Below are 7876 nucleotides of genomic sequence, written 5' to 3' on the forward strand. Positions count from 1 at the left end.
GCGATTTTTTTTTATCCTCTTTTTTTCCCCCAACAAAACGTAATGAATGATTTAAATATGACCAACACAATATTAGATACATTTAGTGTAAAATATTCTTTGCCACATTTTACATTTTTATTTAACTGCTCATTACAGAAACAAGAACAAATCGGTGGCTTTGCCACTGTGCATTTAAGTAATTTAAAAAAAGTAATTTTAAGTATAAACACTAGGCATGCACTTTTTAAACACTGTGTGCAAAATGTACCATCTTAAAAATGTATTTAATTTAGACCACGTTTTTTAATCGCGAACGTTGCGGTTAGAAAATCGCGTTCTATCATATCGCGATTAAATCGCAAATGCAATTAATCGTTCAGCTCTACTTTCCAGGTCTTTTTCCTAATCCCCCGTCATCCCACACTTCTAACCCAACCAGAATTAAACAGATATTTTACAACCAATCAGAACCCACTGACCCAAGAGTTTAGACTCATTCCAAACAGCAGTTTCTTGTACAATTCATAGGAATCAAAGGAAACTTATCCACTACGCATTGAAAACAATAAACACATAACTCTTCAACCATGTACACTTACTATCATATATAAATCATCATACAGTTTCAGGTATATTCATACAGCATGAAATTAATATTCATTTTTATCTCTGTTACAAACCGTTTTTTCCCTCAACTCTCCCCTTAAAGATCCAAAACACCTCCAAAACAGACCCTCATGGTAGAACACCGCCATTCCTCCATATACCTAGGTTTTTGGTAAGTCTCCCTTCAATAGAAGAAACTGAACTATATCTGATGAGCATTGACTGACAAGCATTTCATACTTGAGAAAGGTTTAAAAAAAAAAAAAATCTGTTTTAATATCATTACTATCAAGACAACTCACAGAAGAATACAAATTTGAAAAACAGTGTCAAATTTGGACAAAAGTCTATTCACTAATAGTCTATTTCATTTTATTATGTGATTCTATCAGTAAAGTCTAATTTCATGAATGCAATGTTGAGTAATAAGCAACATTTATACCAGCTTTTCACTCAACACAGTCGAAACTTGGTGAGACAAGACTTGAATGTTAGCGAGACAACTTAGTGGCCACAGTATACTGTGTTTAGATTGTTTTGTGAATTTTTGTGCTGAATCTGGCCCAGTCTCATTTTTTCTTGGAGATCACATTTTAAATTTTGCTGCAATGCAAAATCACTACAGTATGATGAGACTGGCTGGTCAGAGGTAGAAGAGGAGCGATCACAATGAGGAGAGAAAGAAAGGGGAAGACGCTTTAGTGGTTTGAGAAATCTCATTATGTGACAACATATCTTCAACAAACCTCAGACACACCTTGTTAATCATGTAATACTTTAGGAGCACATGACTTGAAAGTACTTTTGCAGTTAACATATACCATTAAATGCAGCTTCAGCCCATAAACCTACTTAATGTAGCAACCCTGTCTCTCTTACCAGTGTAGTCACCTCCGAGTCACATGACTCTGTACCTAGCAGCCAGTAGTCTGTACTAAAGGAGATAAGAGGGAACAGAGTTCCCACAGCCCCAGAGTGAAGAACCGTGTCACATCCAACATCATTTCAGATGTGGCGAGATATCAGATATATGCTTTTCTGATTATAAAGGTGTGATAAAAACATTGAAAGAAATTGATGCAAAGTGCAAACGGAATCTCATATTTAGCTGAGAATTAGTTAACAAAATATGTTGCTGCTACTTTGTTCAAACCTTATGTTTTCATTATTTGATTTCCTTTCTTGTTGAGTCGGTTACACATTGACACAGTTTGTCATTAGTCCTGTGCATGGAGCCGTGAAACAAAATGTCTCCTCTATAGAAAGACTGCCCTCTACTGGTAGCGCTGTCGCATGCAATCAAATTTGTGCTCTGTTACAATATCACAAACCAGATCCAAATTCCCCATTTACTTAAAATCTATCAACTTATAAAAAGAAGTCACCACAAGATTTTTTAAGGACATTTTCATTCGCTCCCTTTAGTTGGCTCTTGTGGGTCTGATATCTTCTCTTGTGGGTGTGGTAGGTTGACTGACCAGTAGGGAAATGAGAAAATGTGTGCTAGACATATGAGTGTGTGATACATGGTCCTCTGTAATGTTTTCCCAGCTTGAAGAATATGCAAGTTTTTGATGGTTAGAAAAATTAATCTAAATATGGCTGTACAATATGTATAGATGTAGCCTAATGGTCGATCTGAGGACAATGTTTTTTATGTAATTATTTTATCAAATATAATCTTAAATAATCTCAATACAATTAATGACAAATATTAAAAATCAATGTTAAAATTGTATTTAATCATTATCTTATACTATATAATCTTATGCATTAAAAAATATGTATTATTTAAAGAGGAAATGCCCAATAAGTCAATGCTGACATTTTATTAATTCAGCGTCTGGCCCTCTTCCTCTTACTCTACGTTTCCATTCAGGCGAATTATCGGCAGCCGGTATTTCGTCTAGGGGGCATTGTCAGAAAAATCAAGTTTCTCTGTTAAATAGCAAGTTCGGTTGCAGTGCAGCGCTAATATAGCAGATTAGCTTGTGAAGTCATGAAAATATGATAGATGTTGCGGCTGTCACTCGTGCTCTCATTCATTTACTTATCCATTAAATGTATTCCTTTATACATTTGTGTTCTCTGATTCATTTATATCAGCCAGTTAAATCACGATATCACACATACCAGAGGCAAAACGCACCGATGAGGCTACAGGTTACAAACCAGCTAGCTTCTACATTGATCTTCAATTAAAGTGTTAGCAGCAAGCTAACAATAATGTTCGAGAGCTTCAGATAAGACCTACAATATTCTGTTTGCCCTGACAGTGTTCGTGTAGTATATAAACAACAAACCGAGTCGATGTAGACATATAAAAGTCATGTGAACACCTGTATTCACCTTTATTCACATAAAATATTTCCCAGTAACAGAATCCCGAGACTCCGCCATCTTGCTTTGATTTTTTTGATAACTCCCGCCCATCTGCACAACTTCACCTGCCAATTCTCACACACGTCAAACTGATTGGTTACCGCCTGGTCTGCATTTGCATAGAGTTAAAGGTTTGTCAACTTTGGAAGGGAGGCGGACACGGTTCGTTGCGCGTCGGACGGGACTTCGTCTCCATTCATTCCCAATGAGAGCGGCACGAATAACGTCCTAATGGAAACGTAGCATTAGGTGTCTCAGGCATGGGCTCCCCAATGATGTCCACTTCAATGAGGGGGGCGTAGGGCTCCAAGGTGGGACTGCAGTAGGACTCTGTTATCCAGATCCTGCCATCTGCATCCTCTGTCTCCAGAAAAGAAGGACAAGAGAACTTGTCCCACAGACGCTGTTTGATCACACGACCCATCTGAAGACTGTAGGGGCGAGGATGGCCAGATCGTGTTGCAGGGACGTGCGGTCATATGAGGCAGGTGAGGCAATATATATATTTTATAAAAAAAATTATAAAATAAAATAAATATTCATATTTCTCTACTAATCTGTGGTATAGGTGTAATTTCTGCATGATTCCAATCATTTCGAGCATTTTTATAATCAAAATCGCTGAATTCGCTGAATTCGCTGAATTTGCGCATGTCCTATTCAAATAGACGGGAGAAAACAAGGGACGTGCGGTCAGGTTAGACACCATGTATTGTCTATGGGAGCTAGTGAGGCAGTGCCTCACCTAGGATTGCGCAATCGCTCCAAACTGGGTTTTGCGCATGCGTAACTGAGCTGAGCTCAAAACGCATTGAAAAATCATGTAGGTGAGGCACACAGTAAGGGCCGAAACACACCAAACGCGTTTTTAAAAACGGGACGCTAGCAAATGCATTGTTTCCTATGGTACGGCGCGCCTTGCGTGTGCGCCTTTTCTCAACGTTGCTCGTCTTCTACACTTCTGTGGAATGGAAGATTTTATTGCTAAGCTGAAGCAGTTCTCAAAACTGGACTTTCAGTCCAAACGTGAAATGATTAATAATGGGAGACCCATGCCGGAGCTAAAATGTATGCTTCAAGCGACGGGACAGAAGATAACTCGATTGACTTCTCACATTCAAAGCCAAATTCCTTTGAACATGTTTGGAACCTCAAGAATAAATTTGGTTTTGAACTTACAGCGGCAGCTCCGTTGATTTCCCATTATTTCTCTTGGGATTGTTTTATGTCTATGTGAAGCCATTTAACATCACACAAGTGGTTGTGATCACTTTGAACCCAAGACTGCTTTTTATTGGTGTGGCTGCCCGTTACCAATATGGAAATGCATCCCTCAGCTGAAAACAACACACTGGACAGCGCGGAGTACAGACACATGTTTTATTTGCACACAAACACTAACCACATATTTCACAGCGATCAGGACGGCATCCACACCGAACATTCCGAGACTGAATGGCCCTCTATTCAACGCATACAAACTTTGAACAAGGATGTAGCCTACAGTGAGTACTTGCCGTGCGGTTTCATAGTGAGTTCCAAATGCAGGGCGGAGGAAACGACCCGATTGGAAGTCGGGAAAGGACCTTTGAACTGTTCAGCATGGAACGTCAGACGTGCCCACGCCAAGTTGGTGGGATGAGAGGGGTGTGTAGTGTGTGTGATTATTTGAAGTGCTTTGTATTAATTAGATATAATGATTGTCGCTGGGTGAATCTGTCGGTATCATTAGAGGCAAAAGTATTTATTGTAGAATCGGAAGATTGTTATTTTTATTGATTGATTTGCGATGTGCAATGGTTTAGGCCGGGGTAATAAGAGACCGGCGCAGAACATGTCTTAGGGAAGCGAGTCTTAGGGGAACAACTTCCCACCCCTGTAGACGACGAAGGTGAATTGATTAGTTTGGAGTGCGACAAATTGTTTACTTAACTTATTATGATTGATAGTTAGTTGTTTCATTTGGAGCTGAATTGTTTAGGGTTTATTTAGTTATTGAGAATTATGGTTTGGAGTTTTTGTTTTCTTTTTTGATTTTTCTCCATTCTGGCGTGTTTGGCCTTCTGTGAAAGGATAATAAACATTTGCCATTGCCACAAACATCCGAGACACTGCCTCCATTTCGTTCTACATCGCCACGAGGCCATCCCGGCTACAATTGGTGAGCTAATTTGGGAAATTAATCTTAAATTGTAGGTAAATTGTGTTTCCTGGTTGCAATGGTTATTCTGTTGCTACGTTAGCTAATTAGCTAGCTAAGGACACTTAATAACCTCACGAGTTAATCGGAAGAGTTCAATTTGCATGAAATGATAGCTGGTTATCTAGCTGATGTTATAGTCTCCTCGATTTAACTATTCAAATTATAATGGGAAAAGGTAGAAACCCTCAGGGTGCTTGTGCAACTTCGTAAGAAAGAGTTCATATTCACGAGTTCATATTCATGAGTGCATAATATTTACACATGAGTTCATCACAAGCTAGCAGCTGCCTACTGTATGCACCTTACCTATGTGTGTGTAAAGAATGCTGATGTGAAAAACAACCAGTAGTCAATGTGAAAGCTGCCAATTGAATGGTGATCTTAGATACTCTATTGGGTTTATGTATTTGTAAATTTGACTCTGAAAGAATCAGTGACTCACCAGCCACGAACCTCACCGCACGTCACTGTCGTGTTGTCATCATTGGATCTACTTCAGAATGGTAAATTCTTTTGTATTCTTCCACACTGTAGCCATGGATCTTTAAGGGCTCCTCTTGGGGCGGCGGACCACTTTTGGACCTGGGGTGTGGGGTTGGGATGGGTGCTGGTGTTGGCTGACGGAAGTCTGGAAGAACAGCAGCATTCTTGATGTATCTCTCCTCCAGAGGCTCTTCCATCTGCCTGAGGCTAGTCTGAAGAGCAGTTTCCCTCCTTTTCCTCTCAGCTGCCTATACACGAAAACATATTTTATTGATTTTACTCTCATCTTGTAATTTTGCAACACATTAACATGATCTCCTAACATGATCAGACATCAAGCAAGTACCTCAGCTTTGTAAGAAGAATCATTAAGATGAGGAAAGAACATGTCCTCGTTCTCCCTAGGAGCTGTTGACCACTCAAAGGGGATGTCTATGTCCAGCGGACTAAACTTCTTTCCATCATTCTGCTCTGCATTTCTCCTGGTAGGACCATGGTTGGATGTCGGGGATAAACCCAGAATCTGGTTGATGCTACAGGGAAGTGCTGGAGAGCAGAAGACCGCAGCCTGTGGGACAAGCAGGACCTTGAAGTCCTGAGTCTGCCTTTTGTTGGGCAGCACACGGTGAGGCTTGGCCTGTTTCTTTCTCCGACCTTTGCTGTCACAGTCCCCAACATGACCACTGGAGGTACTTGGCTGGGCATTTACTCCAGAATGGGAGATGCCATGGAGCTCCTCTAGGCTCCTTCCTTGAATGAATGGAGTCTCCTGGAACAGTAGTCCGGCCTGGGGGACTGTGTTCTGCAGTTGGACATGTTGACCAAAGTCAAGTAAGATGGTGGCAATTTCAAGTGTCTCCTTTAAAGGGCACTTAAACACCCCACATTTATCCTGGGAAACCAATTCACCATCTCCTCTGTCTGCAGCCTACAATGAAAAGGAACTCTGTAAATTATCTGAAATACTCATACATAATACATTCATATTCATGACATTGAAGGACACCAACCTACCTGTACAGTACAAGTCTGCTCCTCACTTGACACCAAATGGCAGGGCGGGGTTTGCTTGATCCCTCTTTTGTGGAGGGAAAAACAGGCTCTGAGAAGGACCTACAGAGGCCACAATCTCCACTCTGGAGAGCCCCTTGGAGTTCAGGGTTTTTTAGAGGGAGGACCAATGAGCAACCACCACTGCCATAGGTACCATCAGAGATGGGCAAAGGGAGAAGAGCCTGTGAAGTAGAACTGTGCCCATTCACACCAGTGTTCCTGGTTCGAAGACACCTCTTTTTAGACAGGCTCACTCCTTCTACATAGTAATCTTCAAAGCGCTTGGATGGGACAATGTTCCTTCTAAGGCCATAGCGGCCATTGACAGAACGGTTCACACTGCCCTGTAAGAGAAATAAACCAAGTTAGAAAATACTTCAAAATTTCATAAAAGAAAAAAAAAAAACACACCAGAATGGGTGACCATTATAAAATTGGCTTACCTTTTCCATATTAGTTGAAGAATTTGACAGGGAAATATCCAAAATATTCTTTTTGCAATGAGAAACTGGCTTTCGCATGTGTTAAATTTCATCCAAAGTTGAAATTCTAATCTTTGTTTGGGGTTGGTTGCCAATGGCAAATGGCAAAGTAGAATTTAGAATGTTCATGATGTAATTTAGAACTCAAGTTATGGCCAAATAATAACTTTTATGTTTGTATAGCACCTTTCTGATTATAGCCCAAGGTGCTTTACTGAATTATTACAGAAAATAGCAATAAATACAACAAAATAAAAAATAAACAAACAGAAAAAATTAAACAGATATGTGTATAATAAAATATAAATAAACACATGAGTACACATGAGTATCTTTGGCACTGCGACTGAGCTATTCAGACTATTTAAGATGTTTACTTATAGGTCATTTTGAATATATAATGGGCTTTTTCACTTTAAAAAATGCAAATCACCTTCTTTTTTGGCGTACCCCCTACGTCCCTTTGCGTACCCCAGTTTGGGAAACACTGGTCTAGGAAGTCCTACTTGTTTTGTTGTCAATTTCTCTTCATTAGTACGCCGACTAAAAGAAATTTCTTTCAAAAAACGAATCGAGTTGTTGCACTGAACGTTAGCCATCTTGACAGAATATGCCTTGACCAAAGCCGTATGACGTTCTTATACGCTTATACGTCCTATTAAGTATGACGAAAGCATGGTGGGGC

General features: G+C 39.9%; 1 long non-coding RNA gene across 1 annotated transcript; it reads left to right on the plus strand.

The window, feature by feature from the left end:
- Positions 1-4834: 4834 nt before the first annotated feature.
- Positions 4835-7442, plus strand: LOC122128595. Its single transcript, XR_006151473.1, has 2 exons — positions 4835-5131; positions 6146-7442. It is a non-coding gene; the product is annotated as an uncharacterized LOC122128595 (long non-coding RNA).
- Positions 7443-7876: the final 434 nt, after the last annotated feature.

This window comes from Clupea harengus, chromosome 21 (assembly GCF_900700415.2).
Source record: "Clupea harengus chromosome 21, Ch_v2.0.2, whole genome shotgun sequence".
NCBI lineage: Eukaryota > Metazoa > Chordata > Actinopteri > Clupeiformes > Clupeidae > Clupea > Clupea harengus.